Below are 21,171 nucleotides of genomic sequence, written 5' to 3'. Positions count from 1 at the left end.
TTGCTTTTAACTCTATTTACATTCTAGAAAGTATGTAAGCTTTCTATTGTGCACTTTCCTAATGTCAATTTCCCACAATGAGAACAAGGGTGTAAACACCCATATTTTCATAAGCCTATTATAGCCCTCCGTGTATTCAACGTAGATTGAGTGATGCTATCACACACTCCCTGGGCTGGCGGGGGCTGGCAGGGGCTGGCACAGGAAGTCGGCTCAAGGCCAAACACCAGGAGCCGAAATCCATCCAAGTTGCCTTAATCATTCATGCGACGATTGGATGACCACTTTCATTATATTTTGGTGGCTCTTCTGCTGTGCCTCAATCATATACCCGCTTCTGATCAGCACCATCCAAACTTGTGGACTGCTAAGTCCAGGGAAGGCACAGGTCTCCATAATGGTGCCAAGGGAGGGAACAGGGCAGGCCTCCCTAAGCCCCGGTCACTCCAGGGAGAGGCACCTTGGGCCTGGCCCCCTGGACCCACGTGGGGTTGGACTGTGCGTGAGAGACACCCCTCCTGATGCTGTCCAGGACTCCAAGGTTCTCAGGAGGAACGGGATGCATTGGGCCAGCATGCGATGGTGGGATTTTAAGTCCCTGAGCTTCTAGGTAGGGATGGATTGGCTTTACCTGGACGACATAAGCTATCAGTGACCGGAGGAGTTTTCTGGTCAATGTAAGTTTCACAAGAGACACCCTGGCTCCTTTCTGCAGAGCTCGGGTGTCCAAGGCCCACTGGGGGAGGCTCCAGGTATTAAGTAATGTAAGTCCCATGGCCATAAGGACATGGCCGGCTCTGTCTGTGGCCCCTTGATAAACAGCGATGGAATGAACACCTGAGTGTGTGGTGTTTGAACCCTTTTCCTGAAGGCTGAAGGGCATTCACTCACTAGAACTAGGGCAGCAGAGTCTGTGTGAAAGGGGACACATATATGGCTCAGAATCCCACCTCCAGCCTTTAACCCTTCCTGAGCCTGGGGCGGGAAAACTTTCTGAAAGAGCCAAATAGCTTTGCAGGCCAAGAGGCAAAATGGAATATATTAGGTGGGGACTTACACAACCATTTAAAAATGTAATCATTTAAAAACATAAACATCATCTGTAGCTGGTGGGCCCTACCAAAACAGGTGATGGGCAGGATTTGACCTAGGGGGTCACAGTTTGGTGAGTGCTTCTCCAGGCCTTGTGTCCTGTATCTCTAAATTGTGACCAGGCCTGTCTTGTGGGCAGTTGTGAGAGTCCATACACCAGATATAAGGTGTGTATCTGGCAGCGTTTAGCACGTGATAACAACACAATCTTAAAAGCTCTATGGAGTGGAGGGCTCCCCAGGTTCCAGGCACTGCTCTGAGGACATGAATTCATGAACTCCTCTGACCCTATGAAGCAGGTACCACCATGAGCTCCAACTTACAGATGAAGAAACGGAGGATCAGAGTGGCATAGTCACTTGCCCAAGGCAGAGCTGGGATTTGAACCCCCGTAGTTGAGCTCCAGAGAGCGTGCACTTGAGGACCAGGGTCTGCTGCTCGAGGAGACCTTCCTGCTTCATTCACAAGCACCCGAAAGGCATTTAACGTGAGCCAGGACAGGTCACCTCCAAGCCATAGGCGACACACAAGGGCGACACCCCTAGTTGGGGATGGTGTCTCTCTGTTAGTTTTGTGCAGCCCCCAAATTTCCCTCCTGAGTGACAGGTGTGGCATCTTCGAGCCTGGGCTTGGGGACGGAAGGGAGGGGAGGGCAAAGGGAGGAGGTCCAGGAAGGTTGAGTCCTGTGGACAAAGACATGGGTGGGGCAGGAAGAGAAACTAGAGGGAGATCCTAAAAGAATGAGATTCACATCCAGTTCATGGCCTCATACAGTCTGGAGGCAGGAGGATGGACCAATTGACCTCTCAAGGCAGCATCCTTCCTCCCTGTGGAGCTGGGGAGTGTGTGACCTGCAGGAAAAAAACCCTTCATGGGTGCGAATGTTCTCCTTACATGGGTGTTCGAAACCTCCTTTTCAATTTCGTTTAAAGCAGACTGAGCTTGGAGAGACAGGATCTGAGAGGACTTCCAAAAGCTTCCTCTTTCTGGGTGACTCTGGAGAAGTTTTAGTTTATTATGGTATTGATGTTACGGACTGAATATTTGGGTTGGCCTCAAATTCGTATGCTGGGATCTGACCGCCCCCATCCCCCAAGGCGATGGTGTCAGGAGGTGGGGCCTCTGGGTTAGGTCACGAGGGTGGCATGCTCAGAAACGAGATGGGTGCCCTTGTGAAAGGGACCCCAGAGAGCTCCCTCGCCCCGGCAAAGACACAGAGAGAAGAGCCCATCGAGGGGGCAGGATAGGGCTGTCACCAGACCCCGGATGTGTCAGCTCCTTGATCTTAGAATTCCCAGCCTCCGGAACTGTGAGAGGCCCATTTCCCTGCTTCATAGCCAATGAATCTCCGGTATTCTGCGAGAGCTGCCCCAACTGCCTAAGACAGACATAAATAGAGTCATTAGCATCTTTTCATCTAATCAGATTAGAGAGCCAGTTCCAGAAACCCCAGAACCAACTCAGAAAACTGAGCCTCAAAATCCTCTTCCTCTAGACCCACTCTGGGGTCTCGAAATCTGTGTGAGTCTGGGTTCTCCAGGGGAGCCGAGGCTGAGGAGTCCCACGGTTTGCCGTCTGCGAGCCGGGGACCCGGGAAAGCCCGTGGGGGTGATTCCATCCTGAGTCCAGAGGCCCAAGAACTCGGGGAGCCCACGGTCAAGGGCAGGAGAAGACAAGAGGAGAGGTCCCAGCCCAGGGGACTAAAGAAGCAAATCCCTCCTTCCTCTGCCTTTTGTTCTGTTGGAGGGCCCCATGGATTGGGTGCTGCCCACCCACTCAGGGGGAAAAGCTACTTTACTGAGGCCCCTGATTCACATGCTAATCTCCCCCGCCCCCAAGCACCCTTATGGAGGCCCTGGAAATCCTGTTTCATCTAGGTGCCCCATGACCCATTCAAGTTGACACATACACTTAACCCTCACGATTGGACAAGGGATGGTTTGCATTTACATGTCCAGTGAGTGACACCAGTATCAAAGAATCCCACTAATTTTTTTTTTAAGAAGGAGAGAGTGAGCACGTGTGAGTGGAACAGAGGGGAGAGGGAGAGAGAGGAGTCGGGCCCCTAACCAAAATGAGCCACCCCGGTGCACCCCCGCCACAACTAAAATGTTACAGTGGGGGGTAGGGGGGTGGGAATTCCAGACCAGCAGCAATGCCTTTCCCTGTTTATAGGATGGAGTGGGGTTTTTTTTTTCCCTCTGTACTTTTACTGGTATTATTTATTTTCTACAATAGACAGATGTTCTTGAAGTCACCAACAGGAGAAGTCATTAAAGATAAAAATATTGATAAGAGCAGGCTGTGTCTCTTCTTCCAGAACCCAGTGGGAAGTTATCTTCTCCGTGGAAAAACCATCCCATTTGTACAGCGGACGTTTGTCATCCAGGTCTTTCCCCCAACTCCTTCTTATCTTGCTGACAAGGAGAAGGATGGAGAAGGGGGTTCTGAGCAAGTGTAGCTCACAGGAGCATGACTCCAGCAGTCCATGGTGAAGGGAGGTAATCACAAGCAGCAGCTTCAGAAATAAAATAAGAGGCCGATTTTGTAGCCAGTGGGAGAGTCTCTCGAGTGTTTTGATTCCAAGCTCTTCTGACACCTTAGAGCTCCCATGTGAACTCCAGGACCACTGGCTGCCTCAGGGTGACCTTCACGCAGGATGTGAGTCCAAACGTCCAACATCAGAGTCAGGGATTCGTGAGAAAGGTACAGAATCGTATACCTGTGGGATTTTTCTTTTTGGAGCTTGTTCTGTAGGATGATCTCTGTTAATGTTGAAGGATGGTTGTGTTGACGTGTTTTCATTAAAGCAGTGGATGGCATCTAAGCAGTGTTTAGCTTACCGTAAATACTGTAAAATGCTGAGATTCCCCGACACTGTTTCCGGTGCTGGGGACACTACAGCGAGCAGACAGACAAAGTCCATCCCCTCCTGGAGCTGACATTCTAATCAGTGGGGTAGGAGGGGATCTATCAATCCTTGGTAATAAGTATACATCAATTAAAACCACGTGTCAGACAGAGGCAGAGTGTTATGTAAAGCAGAGTAATTTCAGGGATAAGAAAGAAGTTAGGTGGGAATTCTAGAGAATTTTAGACTGGGTGGTCAAGAAAGGCCTCTGTGGGTGGTGGGGTTTGGGGGTCCATGACAGAGAGCAGGGATCTAAAGGAAATGAATAGGCAAGACTTGCACATAGCTGGGATGTGACAGTGTTCCAGGAAGAAGAAACAGCAGGTGCAAAGGTCCTGAGGTAGGAATGAACTTGGGGCACTTATGGGAAAAAAGAAGGCCAGTGTGGCTGGAATGGAGTGATTGAGACAGTGTGGTAAGAAGCAAGGGAGTGAGAGCCGGACCGTCCGGACCACGAGAAGGCTTTGGCTTTCACTGTCCAGTTAGCTGGGAGCAGGGGAGTGGTGTGATCTCGTTGATCCTTCCGAATGCTCCCAAATGCTGTGGTCTCAAATACACATGTTCTTTCGGCAGCTTAAAACAACACCCATGTCTTGTCCCACATTTCTGTAGGTCAGCAGTCCCCAGGGGCTAGGCTCACTTCCCTGCTCTGAGTCTCACAAGGTCAAAACCAAGGTGTTGGCCTTCTGGGCCCACCTCTGGAGATTCTGGGGGAGAGTCCACTTCTGATCTCATTGGGGCCCCCGCGGAATTCAGTCCCTCATGGGTATGGGACTGAGGTTTGTGTCTCCCTGCTGGTGCTCCATGGGGACTGTTCTCTGTTCCGATAGCCTGACCACATCCCTTCTCTGGCCAGCAAGGGCATGCCAAGTCCTTCTTGGGCCTTGACATTTTTGACCTCCACCCATGAGATGTCTACTAGCAGGAAACCTACTTGAGTAGGTGCGAGTGTCTCTCATGGAGAACTTGAAAATCCGGAATTACAAAGTCAGGTCAACAATTCCAATCTCCATTACACTCTTGCTGAGCATTTATTAAGCACTTCTGTATTCCTAAGACTTGTTGTGCATTATGGAAGGATTAAGGGAGGAAAAAAAAAAGCAACAATGGAAAATTTCATCTCCCCGGGGAGCTGGGACTAATGGTTCAGAAAGCAAGCCATGGATTTGGTAGAATACAAGAGCACTCGGTGCTTAAGCATGCAAAAGCATGCCGGAATCTGCCGGAAGGTATGGTTCTGTGTTTATACATCTCCCACCAAATTAATTCATGGTTCTTTTCAAACGCCTGGGCCCAGTGGCAGACAGGTGTTTCATAAATATTTGTCCACTAAGTGGATGAGTCCACGGGCTTCAGTTTTCCTCCCTGATAAATGGGGTATTGGTTTTCCCACAGGCTTGTGGGAAGATCAGATACAGAAGGGCTTGTCTTCTTGGAAAAGGCAAAAAGCAGGTTCAAATGTCATGTTTTTTGAGAGATGTCAAAAATTGGCTGTGATGGGCCCCTAGGAGAGAGATGTGGTGGAGGGGGAGAGTATTCACCTCAAAGGCAAGTAAGTGGCCAACTTTCTTATGGGATATCCTGTGTGCTCCTGGGAAGAAAGGCAAGGATCCCAGGGGGCGCATGGGCATGCTGAAGGCAAAACTTTCATCATCTTCATTACCTCCCAGCAGGCCTCCCTGCCCAGAGCTGGCTAAGGACAGAGATCAGCTCCCCTGGGAAGAAAGGAGGCTGGCCAGTTGTCCCTTGGGGCTAAGATTAATATTTTAATGACACAATAGTCTTTGTGTGTCATACGCCCAAACTGGAAACCGCCTAAAACATCCCTCAGTGGTAGAATGGATAAATGAATTGTGGCATCTCATACAACAGAATATTACCCAGGGAACTTTTTTTTTTTTTTTTAAAGCACAAAGTTCTGATAAATGCAGTGCAGAGATGAGTGTCACAGACGCAGGGCTGAGACAAAGTAGCCGGACACAAGAGGGCACCTCTTGCGTGATTCTATTTATACGAGGGCCAAGAAGCAAAGCCATCTTGATGGCAAAGCCAGAAGGGTGGTTATCCTTGGCGTGGGGGTAGGGCCTGGCGAGGAACTCGGGGGAACCCTCCAGGGCTTCGGGAAGCTTTCTGTGTCTTCATCCCGGGGAGTGCTTCCGTGAGTGTGTGATCTGTAAAAATTCATCGAGCTGCTCACTTGAGATTTGTGCATTTTACCATAAATTCTCCCTGTAAAAAGAAATAAAATGGTGCCCACCGGGGTAGCGTCGACCACGTATTGCGTGATACGTTAGTGCCGTCCGTCTCGTCTCTCCGACCCCCGGAGGGAGGCATCCGGATTCCTAACTGGATGGATGAAAAGCTGAAGCCTCCTGTTCCCAGAGTTAGGATGCCGCAGAACAAGAGGCCCGTGTGTTTTCAGGGTCTGACTCAAGCCCCTTCCTACCAGGAGGGCTGGCTGGCATGCACACGGCAGGCTTACCATTCTTGTGTGAGTTGAACTAGAATTATCATTTGAGTTTGCTTTGCTCTGTTCTTGCATTTGTATCCCTGTGACAAGCTGGACCCACACGGGGTCTGTCCAACTCTTCCCCCGACGCCTTTCTGTCCTTCCCGGGAAGCCTCGAGCCCCAGAGGGTGGGAAGGAAGTGTCTCCTACTCTCCCCCCATCAAACCCCTCCACTCAATAAGATGCCTACAATCCGTACCCTGGCCTGCAGCAGGAAGATTAGATGGTGAACGAATCAGCCCCCAATAGCCTTTGGGTGGCGAGAAGCCACTCTATAACGGAACAGCTGTAATAGGTTGATGTTTATCTTGCAAGACATGTGCGTTTAATAAAGTATTAATATGAAGACCAGATTGCTTCTCCTGCCAAGCAGGCAGGCTGAGTGAGATTAGCAAGGAGGGAGGCGCCGAGGAGTCTCCTGGGAGGAAGGAGCCCTGACGACTCTCTCCTTTGTGAGCTAGAACTCCTTTGCTTTGCAGAATAAATGCATTTTGCCCAGGGTGACCATAAAGAACTTTCTCCTAGGATTCTTGTATCAGAAAATCAATGTAGGTTCTGGAGGGCAGGAAAGATGCTCTGATAGAGTGAGTTGATCCATGTCGGTGGGAAAGAAGCTTGGGTGAAATTCAGCCGTTAGGCCCAGCTGGTGTGGGGATCCTGTTGAGGGAGAACTTTCCAGAGATCTCCATTCCCAGCTTCACATGGCTGGGTGTTTGGAGACTCTGTCTCCCGTGCCTGCAAACTTGCAAGCGCCTGTTCATACCTTCTAGATGTTTGCTTGCCTCCCTATTGACATTTGGGGCTGGACAGTTCTTGGCTGAAGGGAATCACCCTGCTCATTGTAGGGTGTTGACAGCATCCCTGGGGTCTACACAGTGGGTGCCCATAGAAGCCCCCAACAGCTGTGACAGCCGAAAACTTATCTCCAGACATCACCATATGTGCCCCGGGGACGTGGGGTGCAGAAATTGGCCCTGATTGAGACCACTCTATTTCTGATGGTTTCTGGAATGATAATTTGAAATCTCATGGACCAGAAGACTTCCTCCACACTGCCTGTAGAGTCTTAACATAGGGGCTTCGATTCTGCCAAACGAGCCCCCAGTCATCAGTGGGAAACTCTGTCCCATGAGTTTCTTCAGTGGCTGATGCAGACCCAGTGAGCAAAGCCAACCTCATTCAGAAGGCCTGGAAATTGACAGTCGAAGGAAACCGTTGTTACTGAGCAGATTTCCGTTTGCAAATTTCCAGATCCTTTGGTGCGAACGTGAGGGAATCTGGTCTAATGCAGGATGCCTTTTTGGGAGAAAAAAATAAAAGATCAAAAAAATTAAGGATTCCTTTATTGTGCCTTTAGCTTCTGAGCCCAGCAATTAATTCTTATATGCTAAAGGACTTCTGTGTTTATGAGGCATTATTATTTAATGTAGACCTATTTTAAATTGTAATTTTTTTCATTAAGTTGCCTCGTTTTACTGATTAAGACCAGTTTATAACCCAGCTTAGACTGTATTCCTTGAGTAATAACTATTTTTCTTTCAAAATATTCCTTAATAACTTATCACCCATATTTTAACTTTTATTCTAAGTCAGTGAAGCCTCCCTGTGGCTCACGAGTTGGTGCTCGTGATCCTGCATGGTGTCTGAGGATGCCAGGCTGCCAGGCCCTCTGTGTGCTTTGTTTCAAAAATCCCCATGGAGGAAACAAGACGGGATCAGCTAGTGCTGTTCAGCCTGTATGCTCCCAAGGCTTATCTCAAACCGCCAACAAAAATGGGCCATCTGCCCCAAAGCCTTCTAGCAAAGTCCTCAGAGTGGCCTTGCTCGGTGGAAGAGGGTAGAGGGCATGGCGGAAGGGGGCGGCCGTGGCAGGGGAGTGATGACCAGGCTGGTGGTGCCTGCTCTGGTCCCAGGTGCCAGGCACTGAACTAGGCTCCTTGCAGGAGCCGGTCTTCCTGCATCTGCCTTGTTCCCACCCCTCCCAGCCCTAAGAAGGAAGGATGAGTATTCCCATTTGGCAGAGGTGGAAACAGACCCAAGGCAGTGAAACAGCTTACTCAGGGCTGTGGGATTGGCTGTGACCATGTCATGCTTCTCCCCACGTCTGCCTGGTTCCTGAGCCTGAGACCATCACCTCTCAACACCAGCGCTCCCTGACATTATCCCCACACAGAGGGAGCCAGCTTCTCCAGTGGCGCTTTTCAGATCACTTTTGCCTCTGGTTTCTGTTTGGCATCACAATTGCCCAGAGCAATAAGCACTATGAGCCCTTCTTTCCAAGGAGACAACTGAGGCCCAGAGAGGGTTGGGGACTTGCCTTCTGTATCCGTGGCAGGACAAGCTGGGTCTTTGGCTTCAAGGCCTGGAGCTGTTTCCTTTCCTTCCTGCCACTGCCTGTGGCTTCCACATTGGCAGCTGTGCAGGTAGCCCTGACTGGGGTGGCTCTGACCCTCAGAGGTGGCACGTGAAGGCAGCGATAGCTTGTCAGGCATTTCCTGGGCATCCTGCATCACATGTCTCTCAGCCTTCTGCCTCCCAGCGGGCCCAGCTATTCTTTGGATGCTGGGCTGACCCAGAGATAAAGCAATGGTGATTCCCCTCACCCACACCCAAGGACACAGAGGAAGTTCCAGGGGGACGGCACGCTGTCAGATGAAGACTGCTGGAGGGAAGAAGATGGTGTGGTGTGGCAGAGGGGTTCACAGGACTATGCTCAGGAGACTGGGATCCTGGTCTTAAATTGCTTGTTGATCGTCTCTTTGACCTGGGCCATAGCCCTCCCCTCCTCTGGGCCTCAGTTTACCCATCTGTATAACAGAAGGGTTTGATTCGAGAAGAAGAAGGCCACTTCTCTGTGATGGGAAGAGTGCTTTGGGAGCCCAGCTCAATGACACGGTCGCCAGAACCATTGATTGATTTTGTTGTTTATTTATCTGCCCATTCACTTGGTTTTCACCGAGAATCTTCTGAGTAGGTACCTACTAAGTACGCTATCTTAGTGGAATGTGTTGCTGCAACAAGATCTCAGTGGCTTAAACACAGTAAGATTTTATTCCTCACCCATATCACTGTCCACTGGGGACCATGTGCAGGAGAATGTCACTCCCTGCTGTCACTCAAGCACCCAGGTTCTTTCCCCCTTATGACTCTGCCCCCTTCCAGGTCCTCAGTGCCCCCTCCATCCAGGCAGCTGGCACAGAGAGAGGGTGTGGAGGATGGCACGGGCTGTTCCCAGGGCCTAGGTCTGGAAGTCACACTCCGCTGCCAGGGTTTAGTCACATGGACCCACCATACTGAAGAGAGCCTGGGAAATGTCACCCGGGTACCCGAGGGAAGAGGGATAGGGCTTGAGGAACATGTGCGCACGCAGGGCAGGCACTGTGTATAAGACAGAGCAAGGACAGTTTCCCACCCTGGAGTGGACTCGGGTGGAGGAGCCTGGGACGAGCAGAACGTGAGGTTCCAGAGGGGGACCTGCTTGGCTGGTCCCCACCAACATCCTGCCGTCAGCATCCTATTGTCAACCCAGGACTTGCTGCCTCGTGAAGCTTCTCCCTAGTCCCGTCACCCTCCCTGGCATACATCTCAGAGGCAAGGGGACTGACCAAACGAATCCTGCCTTTCTCTGTCCTCAGTGTCTCCCATCCACAAAATGGGAAGAAAAATGACCCCCGCTGGCTCTCTAGAGAACTGGAGGGGTATCAGGTATCTGCAAAGGGTCACAGAACAGCCTTCCCCAGCCTTTTTATTAATAGTATAACCACATCATTATCAATAATGAAACACAAATTAATAATAAATAAACAAACTAATGATAAATAATACATACGTCATGAATAATACATTAATACTACAAGGCTTTTGAGCATCTATTGCCTCTGACAGAGGGGAATTTGATTAGCTGGCTGGAGATCACAGAACGGGAATATTTCACAAGAGCCTGGAGGTTGGGGCAGGGGACAGAGGCCCAAAAGTGGCAGGCACATCTCCCCACAAAACCTGCAAAATGTTTGAGGCTTCTGGTGGGTCTGAGCTGAGCCAGGGGAGGTGAGAATCAGGAGTCTGAGGGTGAGGACTCCCCTTCTCAATGTTCTTTCATGGTCCAAATTTAGGGTGAAAATCCATAGCTCAATAAGGCAAAAAAAGAAAAAAAAAAAAAGAAAGAAAGAAAGAAAAGAGGAAAAAAAAAAAAAACGCCACAAACAAATGAACAAACCAAAAATAACCCTTCCAGCCCCAACAGAATTGGATGTTATGGCCAAGGCTAGACCAGCTGAAGTTATCTGTAGGATTTATTAGTTCAGCCATGGATTCATTCATTCATTCATTCATGCTTTCATTCATTCATATGTTTTTAATGCCGTCAGTGTGGTCAACAGCATGCTAAGCCCTAATTATATGGTTACTGAGACATGCTTTTGGTTCCCCAAGAACTCACAGTCCATGGTAGTAGGAGACAGATCAGCCACAAAGCATATCACCATGCAGTGTGTTAGGGTTATAATAGGTGCTCCGAGGGGAGCACATAACCCCAGCTTAGGGGTGCTGGGCACAGGCTAGATGAAGTAGGGGTGGGTGTCAGGGGGCCTCTACTATAAGTGGTGTCTAAACTAAAGCCCTGAAGAGCATATCAAAACAATGAGAGTAAAGCGATGGCAGGTATTCTAGGCAGAAGCATGGCAGGTGCACACACCCAGTAGCCACAGGAAGTCTAGCATATTTGGGGAACACTAAGTAATTTAGGATGGCTGAGGCTCATACAATCGGCAGGGGGACAAGAGATGAGCTGAGGTGGAGGCAGGCCATGAGTGCGAAGGGAAAGGGTTTGACTTCATCCCCCAGACAAAGAAGGATGTGGATCGGAGTGTGACATCAGTACACTAGACTATAGCATAATCCTCATTTGTCCAAGGCTGCACGGCTCACTGGGTGCTGTCATATGCTTGTTTGTGGGATGGCTCGTCTGCTACCTCATTTGTACAGGACACTGGCTGAGCACCTACCACGTGCCAAGCATCATACAGGGAACCGGAGATGCAAACCGGGTCCCTGACCTTAAGAACCTCCCAGTCTTCTGGCAGAGACACACACAAAGAATCATGTGCTACATTACAGTCGGTGTGGACGGCTATGATTGAGATGTTTACAAGGGTCTGGGAGCTCAGACGAGGGAGTATCAGACTCAGATAAATCCAGGAAGGGGTGACTGTTTCATTGAACCTGGAAGGACAGGTACAGATTTCGCTAGGTGAACTCAGAGAGGGCCATTCCAGGAAGAGCAAAGAGCACGGGCACAAAGAAGAGCCTGAGGGGATGTGGAAGGGGTGGTGGGTGGGTTGCACAGTGGCACAGACGCAGCAGGAGACTGATTGAGTTGGAGAGGCTGAGAGAAGCGAGATCATTAGGGGCCCGGCTGGCCATGACAGAGTCTGAACTTGATCCTGAATTGGAAGGCAATGGGGTGGGGAAATTGAATGGCATTAGCCAGAGAGGTGTTGTCATCATATCTGCATTTTAGAGATGTCCCTGAGACCCCAGGTGGTAGTGCCTTTGAGTGCCTGGGCTGGAAGGTGGATATCGGCAGGCTGGCTGAGCAGGGTCCAGGGGAGGAATTTGAGGGGCCCAGACCAAGGCAGGATTGGTGCCGGGTAGACACCGTTTTGAGAGCCATTGGGGAGGAAGAATTGATCCATCCTAGAGAGAGGTGAGCTGTTAAATTCTGTTCTCTCAGAGGCTTTCTTTTCTTGAAAGACCCCCTCCACCCTCTGCCCCACCTCTCAACCTGGTTCCTGGCTGGGAGCACCTGTTAGCCCAGCATGGAAGGTGTATTTCACAGAATGCTCTGTACCTGCCTGAAAGATCTGGTTGCAGTAATTGTTTTGTTGTAATAATATTTATTACGATAGTAATTATGCGGCACAGGGAGCCCAGGGAGGCTGTCATCAGTGCCACGCTATGGTATTTATCTTGATGAGACGGGGTGACCTCCTTTCTTCATGAGTGGTGGTGCATGGAGCTCCTGTTATCACACGGAGATAAATCCCAGCCCCACAGAAAGGGGAGGCTGTCATCAGGAATTTATGTCACCCCGACTCCCATGGTCTACCCCAGCAGGGTCTTAAATCCAGCTGGTGGAACTGCTGCCACCACCTGACTCTGTCTGTCCCAGGTCACGTCTTGGTGAGTCCAGGCTGATTCTCCCAGGGCAGTGGGGTCCATGAGACCCTGCGTCACTTCTGCATGCCCAGCCACAGGGGGCGAGACACTGTCCCTGCCTGCCTGCAGGGAACTCCTAGTCTGATGGCAGACACAGCCCTTTGATTCTTCTCTAGCTACTTTACATCAAAAAGTGATGGCTTGAGTGACACAAAACAGGTGCTTTGAGACCACAGTAACTGTCCAGAGCTGGGATCAGGGGACTGTATATCAGGGATATGATAAAACAAATTCATTCATCAAGGCTTGGGGTCTTTCATGGCCCTGGAAACATTCTCAGACACAGATTCCTAGCCTTCCTAGCATCGTTTGCTGGCTTTGAACTTGAAAATGGCCTCAGCTACAGTCATCCTGCTATCCCTTGTGGAGGTGCTGTGTCCTGCTGATCTAGCCTGGCGTCTGACCCCGCCCACTTGGAGCAAGGTTTCCCATGTAATTCTGGGCACCCAACCCTCTGACTCACCTCTGTTTTTAGCTTGCTTGCCATTGGAGAACAATGGGCCGGCGGTGGGGGATGGGGAAGGGTTGTGTCCTGTGGGAGGGATGGCAAAGGAGTACCAGATTCAGAATCAAAGGGCAAGCCTGTGGGTACCTGAGTGGCACAGTCGGTTAAGTGTCTGCCTTTGCCTTGGGTCTTGATCCTAGGGTCCTGGGATGGGGCCCTGCATCAGGCTCCCTGCTCAGAGGGGAGTCTGCTTCTTCCTCTGCCCCTCCCCCAACTTGTGCTCGCTCTCTCCCTCTGCTTGCCACTCCCCCTGCTTGTGCTCTCCCTCTCTATGTGTCAGATAAATAGTGAATAAAATCTTCAAAAATAAAACAACAACAACAACAACAACAAAAAAGGGCCGGCCTGCTGAGCCCGCTTCTGTGTGATCATAAGGAAGTCATTCTGTATCCCAGAGCCTCTGTCTCCTCACCTGTAAAATGGGGACACTGTCCCGCAGGGTTGCCATGGTGATCAGTGAGCTAATAATTACCGATATCCTTTGAAAATCTCCAAGCACTGATCACATGTCTTTGGCTCTGTTTTGGGTTCCTTCAGCACATATTTATGAAATTCCTGTTAAAATGCCAGGAACTGTTCTAGTTTCTAGGGATAAAGTAGTGGTTAAAAAACACAAAAGTCAGGGACCTCTGGTGTGAAGTGAAGATTAGCCTCCCTTTTTCTCCCACTCATACGGTTGTGGACCTGGACAGAATGTATGGACACCTATTTGGAAAAATCAGAAACATAAATACTAGCAGGTGATTTGAACACTAGAATTTGAAGTGCCCCTGAAAGAATGAGTATGAATAAGTCTGTAAACCAGACTCTCATAAGGTAGTACTTAAAATGTCCAAGATACAGACTAAAATCACTTGACACAGAAAGAATCATGAAAATCTCAATTCACACAGGCAGACAATCAACAGGCTCCAGTGACGAGGTGACAGCTGTGTTGGAATTATCTGATAAGGATTTTAAAGTAGATATTATAAATATGCTTGGACAGGCAATCACAAATAGTCTTGAAACAAATATTAAAATAGAAAGGCTCCGCAAAGAAATAGAAGGTATAAAGGAGAACCGAACAGAAACTCCAGAACTGAAAAACACAATAACTGAAATGAAAACCCGCCAATGGACTCAGTAGCAGGACAGAGATGACTGAGGAAAGTCTGTGAACTTAAAATAGATCAACAGCAATTATCCAGTCTGAGCACCAGGGGAAGAAGTTTGAAATATACACAGATATGCATACACAAAGGCTTCACTCTCATGGAGCTTTCAACCTGGTTGGGTATGGAAGAGGGCAGAGGGAAATATCAGTAGACAATAACCAAATAAATATGTACCAGGATGTAATAGATGTTTAAAAAAGAATAAAGCAGGGTAAGGAGCAAGAGAAGGACAGGGATACTATTTCATGGAGGTAGTTGAAAAAGGTCTCTCCAAAGAGGTGGCAGTTGAGCCACAGAACTGAGGGGTTGAGCCCTGTGGGTATGGAGAGAAAGACTCTTCTGAGAGGTGGACCAGCAAGTGCAAAGGTCCTGAGGTGGAGATATGCTTGGAGTATTTGGGGTTGGGCGGGGTTCATTGTGCTTGGGTGGAGGGGATGAGGAATAGAGTGAGGGGAGATGAGATCAGAGAGGTGGGTGGGACAAAGGTGGGAGCAGGGATGCTAGTTGGGAGGCATTGCAGTAGATCAGTGACAAATGATGGTGGCTAGGCCCAGAAAAGTAGCCATGGAGGGGTGAGGGAGTTGGATTCTGGGTATATTTTATAAAGATGGCAGGCCTTGCCATGGAAGTGGCAGGGAGTGTTCCTGGAGCTAAGGGGGAAACATCACTTCCATTCTGGACCTGTTCCTTTGAGGTAGCTGCAGACATCCAAGAGTGAATCAGGCAGTGATGTGGTGGCCTATGTTCGGGGTCCCTAACTTATCTGCTGTAGGGTACCTGATTACCAGTGTTGGCAGCAGGGCCACTGGACAAAGCAAGGGAGACCAGACGCCAGCTCTGCACAGTGTTCCCAGGAGAAGCAGGATGCTGTTCAGAATGCAGCAGTACCTCTGTCCCCTGACACTGAGCCTGTCACTTTCAGCAGTCACCTTGCTCAGGTGGACACCGACTGTTTGCTGCTCAGGGGCCATGCTCTGTAATGGCTCAGCAAGTTGCATCCCCTGTGGATTCTGTTGCCTCTCTTTGTGGCTCGTGCTGCCTGTGGTCTTTGCTCTACTCTGTCTGTGTGTCTGCTCACCCAGTCAGTGTGTCTTACATCCTTCCATGGTGGCCGCTCACTGCCCGCTGCTGATTTTCTCCTTTGGATGGAGTTCTCCTGCCTGACTCCCAGGAGAGACCCCTGGATACCCAAAGGCAGTCCAGGCAGACATGGTCAGAGAGGCAGGTGCAGAGGGCACCTGAGTCTATGGAGAACCCTAGCTGGGGCCACGTCACCCTAGCCGGGGCCACGTCACACAAGGCCACAGGGAAGACTTGCTTGCATGAGGGTCCCCCTGGGAAACCACCCGTTCTTACTATGGGACAGTCTAGGGCATGGGCACAGTCCATCTGTGCCTTCGTCCAACAGAGACTCTGATTTAGGCATGATCCGGGCACGTGAGTACCAACCACAGCATCTAGATCCAGCTCGTGGCCTCCTTACTGGTCAATGTTCGCCAAAGAAATCATTACAAGCCCTTTTCTGTGTTCTAAGTGGGAGGGAGGAAGGGGTATGTTGGGACCGTGGCAGCCTGGGGAGTCAGGAAAAGTCTTCCTGAGGAAGTGGGATTTCCATTAATCCTTGCAGTGAACGGCAGTTTCCCAAGCCGAGGGTGAGGGTTCGGGTTGGGGGGACCACCTGTGCTAGGACCCAGCTGTGAGAGAGGGGGCTGCTTGTGAGGAGGAGTGGGGGCTGGACAGGGAGCCTGGGCTGGGCATGCACCAGATGTCCCCAAGAGGATTCAAGACGTTTCCCATGGAGCGACTGGAAGCTCTGATGTCCCATAAGAAAGCCAGGAGTGTGCATTCTAGAGGAAGCAGCCTGGCTGCTGGCAGAGGATGCTAAAAGGTCATGAATGAATGCAGGAAGTCGAAGCCGGACCCCAGCCCACAAATTACTTCCTTAACTACCAAAGCCTGCTGAATCCACACAGAGTCAAGCACCAGGGAGGAGGTCAGCATTGACTCTACCCATCCTTGAGTTGGTCAAGGGACGTATGGTTACCCTCATTGTTGAACTAGATAGAGAGGTTTCAGCAATATGCCAGGGCCATCCACGGGTCGTGGTACGATTGTAACTAGGGTGACCACCTTGTTTTGGTTTGCCAGGGACAGTCTGGTTTGGAGCTGCTGAAAATCCCTATCCCAGGAAACCCGTCAGTCTGGACAGACAGAAACATCTGGTCAACCTGAACATAACTGCTCTCTCTTTTCACTGCATCAAGGCAGGCCTGGACCCGTCCCATGGCAGCCCTCGCTGGCCCTCTGAGCTGGACAAGGGGAGAGGGAGAGAAGGGGGCTGGGATATGACAAGGCACGTTTCCAGACAGAGGAGATATTTGTCACCAGCTCGTCCGGGTGGGTGCCTGGTTCCTAAATATTGCCTGTGATTTTGCTAAATGTATCTTAACAGGAGTGGCGTAAATGCTGTCAGAGATAGAGGGGGAGAGTGATGGCCCCATTTGGGATAATGAACTGCTTAGTTAAGATGAATCCGGCTCCACTCCTGATCCTGCTTCTTGATATCGTGCTTGGGGGCTTTCATGCAAAAGGCTGATTGGTGGCAAATTTAATGCAGAAAAGGACAGAGCTCCGTCTTTGGCTGATGAATTGAGAAATTCACTTCTCGGAGGAGTGAGATTGAGTCGTACCAGGAAGGAAGGGGGCAAGATTCGGGCTCAGTTGCCATCTGACATGGGATTGATTGGAGCTGGAAAGCTCTAAAAATCCAGTTTATTCCTCATTTTAGGGAGAGGGAGACTGAGGCCCAAAGAGGGACAGCCTGCCTGAGGTCCCAGAGCTGGTTGGCAGCATAGCTGAGACCAGAACTGAGGTTTCTTGGGCTCTTTTGACAATGCTCACCGCCTCCCGGCTGGTGGATAAGCCCATCTACCCCGGCCCCTGCCTGCTCAGTTGCTCCTTCCCACCAGCCCAGACCTGTGCAGTATCTAGAAGCCAGGTGGGGAGGAGACAGGTCCTCAGTCCTGCTCAAATCTCTTCTCTATGGTTTCCTGTCCTCTGCTTTGGGGGAAGGATGCCATGTCGGTCTCCTGGCTCTGATCCCTGGTCATCTCTGACTCTCCTACTCCTTGACCAACTTTCAGATGTCGGACATCACTCTTCCCACCTCTATCCAGGACCAGATGTCTCAGCTGGACAGTGGGAAGTGGGAAGGAATGGAGGTCTGGGAAGCCAGGAAGCACGGTGCCCGCTCACCCTGGTCAGGGGCGCCTCCCTATGTGGGCAGAGCTTCACCAACCTGTGATTATTCCCATTACACCTGGGGAAACTGAGTCCCGTGGTGGCCACCTAGCTTGCCCAGGTCACTGCCACGTGGTAGAGGGAGAAACTGGCTTCAAATTTGTTGGAGGCACATGGGTGGGGGAAGCAAAGCAAAGGAAGTGAGGGAGGAACTTGAAGAGAACAGCGTTCAGGAGGTGATGGGATTCGGTGAAACAGGAGCTGGAGAAATGTTCGTCGGACCTAAAGGAGAGCTTCCCGTCCGTGTGTTTTTCTTTTGCAAAAACCTCCTTGGCCGCGGACCCTTGCCGTCCTCTCTCCTGTGTGTGACTGCGTCTGCAAAGGTGATTTCTCACCTGTGATCCAGGTGTTGATTGGTGCTGACGGGATCCTCTCCTGGTACATCTATCAGAAAATTGCCTTGTCGCCTGACTCTCCCCTGCCTCCCCTCATGCCTCCCCCTGCCCCCCAGTGATCCTCCCTCCAGACCTGAGGCTGTCATGCCTACGCATCATGCACCACCTGAGACTTGTCCTGGCCTCGAATAGGAAGCACCCGCGCCCCGAACCATGCCATTCCTGCTCGGTGACAGCAGCATTTGCCGGGCGGTGGCGGGAGGCGGGGAGCCCACACCACCTACACGTAGGAGAGCTCCAAAAGCGGTCCTTGTCAAATCTCATTTTCATACTCCACTGACATTAGTGGAGCTCGCATTCCAGAAGGAGAGGCAGATGTGCAAACAGACAGCTACACGCCAGTGTGACACACGCAGCAAGAACGGTGTCGCATAGGTTGTTGGGAGTGCTGGTGACTGAACGGCAGCCGGGGTGCTGGGACTGCTGGAATGTGGCGCACCCGGGGTGGAGGTTTTAGTCCCTGCATGGTGGCTGGAGCCCTTCCCTCGACTCCCTGGGGCAGCTAGGCTGGGAGCTCTCACCCTGGCCCCCACCCTGTGAGCAGGGGGACCTCGGGAAGCAGAGACAGTCCCTTCTGCCTCGGGTTAGGGCCCTGTTCCTGGTGTGTGTTCCAAGGGACTGAGCAAGGTCAGGAAGAGGGGAGGCACACGGACTGAGGGGCCTGCGGTGGGCGGGGTGCCCCCCTCAGCTTTGTACCCTCCCTTCACCCCCGACCCTGGTTCTACTCCTACAAGATGCTGAGTCAGACAGGATCCAGAGTGTACAGTGTTATGAAAAAATGTCCTACTACCCTGGCCCAAACTGAGGGAGGACCCTGAGCATGCTCCAGCTTTAGGACCTTTGCTCATGTGCCGTTCTCCATCCGGAATGCTTTCCCCCTAGATACATGCATGGCTCACACTTGCCTTTAGGCTGGCCCCCTCAGAGAGACCTCCTGGGACACCCGGTCCAGAGCAGCCCCTGCTCCAGTGCTCCTGATGCTCTGCCTTGGTTTACTTTCTTCATAGTATTTGTCCCACCTGCTGTGTTTCCCATCATTCACACATTTGACTGTTGTCCCCTCTTCTGGAACGTCAGCTCCTTGAGGGTAGGATTTGCCTGTCGCATCTCTTGTGCCTGGAGGAGTGCCTGGGACTGCCTAGATTCCCAATAAATATTTTTTCACAAATGAAGGCAAGATAGAAAACTGGAAGGAGAGGAGTCATGGCTGGGGGGCGCGGGTGGCGAGCATGCTTAATTTTGTTCTGTGCTGTGTTGGTCGTAGAAATCTCGTTGCCTGAAACATCTACTAGAAGCTCCCAGGCTTAAGGCATCAGAAGCACCGCACTAATGCTCCCTCCTTCTAAATCTCCTCTTCGGGGGTCCCATGTGCTCCTGCCCCCCCCATCCCCACTATGCTGGGGCTCTGCACTGCTCTCACCCTGCACGCCTCTGAGTCCTGTGTCCTGGACCTTCTGCCTCACCTTGCGGGTCCCCTAACCCAACCAGCAGTTACCAGAGCTTCAGCTCTCCCCCCCAGTCCTCACCAGCTTCCCACCTGTAATTCCCCCCTGGTTTGCCAACAAATGGCGACCCTGCAAGCTGGCGCCTCCATCCTCCCCAGCTCGCCTCACACGCACATGCCATCAGCACCCACCATAGGCTGGCTGCAAGATTTACCCAACCGAGAATGTGTGCTTCCCACCTCCTTCCAGTGGGAGGGAGCCCCTCTCTGGTCTTGAGCTCTTGGTCTTGAGCTCCAGGGCTGGGAATGGCCACAGACAGGATCAGGTACTGGAATTCTGCCACAGTCCCCCAGCAACACCCTGCCTCCTCCCTGGGGTTGGATGTGAAGTGTCTGCCAGCCCTTCCCCTCCCTTTCCCATCAGGAGACAGGCTATATAGAGCCTAGTGGTCAGAATGGAACAGAAGGTCGGGCATCCGTCCCAGCTCTGTTAGTTACAGCCGTGTGATCTTGGTGGGTTACTCTGCCTCTCTGTTTCCCCATGGAAAGTGGGAATAACACTGGTTCCTCTCTCCTGGGGTTGTCAGGACAGGTAAATGAGTGGTTTAGCCCAGGGCCTGCCTCAGAGTAGGTCCCATGGAAATGTGACCAGTTATTACTATTTCCTGCTTAGGACTGGCTTGCCCAGAGTCTTCTCGGTCATTGGGGCTTCATCCCACTGAGGTGGGATGTTTGTCATGGTTGGGGACCCAGCTGGGCTTGGGGACTTCCCCGATGGTCCAGGCTAGAAAGGTTTCCCTCCCCTTCCATAGCCCCCCACCTGGGTGACCAGGTCGGGAATCTGTGAATCTGTCCCCAAACTGTGCCTGCCTAGAGGACAGAGCAAAGCTGGGACAATCCTGCTTCCCAGATCATGGCCCTGCTCACAACAGGTGGGAGCAAACTTGGGGCCTGAATGAATGATGAAAGGAGGGGACAGAATTGGTCCTTCCAGCTGGTTCTAGTCCCTGCTCTCAAGGACCATGCAGGCTCTGTTGAGGCTCCCTGGAGGTGAGCTCCTGCCTTACCCCTCACCCTGGCCTGTTGGGACCTGAAGTCTGGTACCACACAAGTCGATTCTGACTCCAGCTTCCAGATTGATCCCGTAGAGCTCAATTCTTGGTTTGCCCCCTGCCCCCCACTTCCCGGAGTGTTGTAACCATTAAGCTCCAGGCAGGGGTCAGGGCCCTGGGCTCGATCCATTCAGGTTGCTTGCACAATTGAAATCCCCAAACCCATTCTGGCTAGTTTTCTCATTAAGACAATCGGACTGGATTGATCCATTAGGTCAATGGATGGACATCAGCCAGCGGGAAGCCAATCAGAGGGGCCTGGACTATCAGCCCAAGAATGAGGCCCCCTCCCAAGCTGGAGTGAGCCTGGCCTCCGGGATGGGGCTGTGGGAGGCAGCGGAGAGGGTCAGAGGCCTCACCAAGCTGGACTTGGGTGTGGGGACAGGAGTGTGCCCCAGGGGGTGGCCACCAGGGGCAGCTGGGGGCGAGACACAGCATCTGGGGCTTGCCGGGGGTGGACTCCTTCCAAGGCCATGAAGCTCATTATCCTCCCTTTGCCATTGTCCTCCCTTTGCCACCGTGGCCTCGGG

General features: G+C 51.4%; 1 protein-coding gene across 1 annotated transcript in view; it reads left to right on the top strand.

Moving 5' to 3' along the window:
- Positions 1-21,171, top strand: part of IGSF21 (immunoglobin superfamily member 21) — a 234,600-nt gene that overhangs the window by 76,451 nt on the left and 136,978 nt on the right. The window lies entirely within an intron of this gene.

The sequence above is a fragment of the Lutra lutra genome, chromosome 4, assembly GCF_902655055.1.
Source record: "Lutra lutra chromosome 4, mLutLut1.2, whole genome shotgun sequence".
In the NCBI taxonomy this organism is placed as follows: Eukaryota; Metazoa; Chordata; class Mammalia; order Carnivora; family Mustelidae; genus Lutra; species Lutra lutra.
This window is presented reverse-complemented; position numbering and strand designations above follow the sequence as displayed.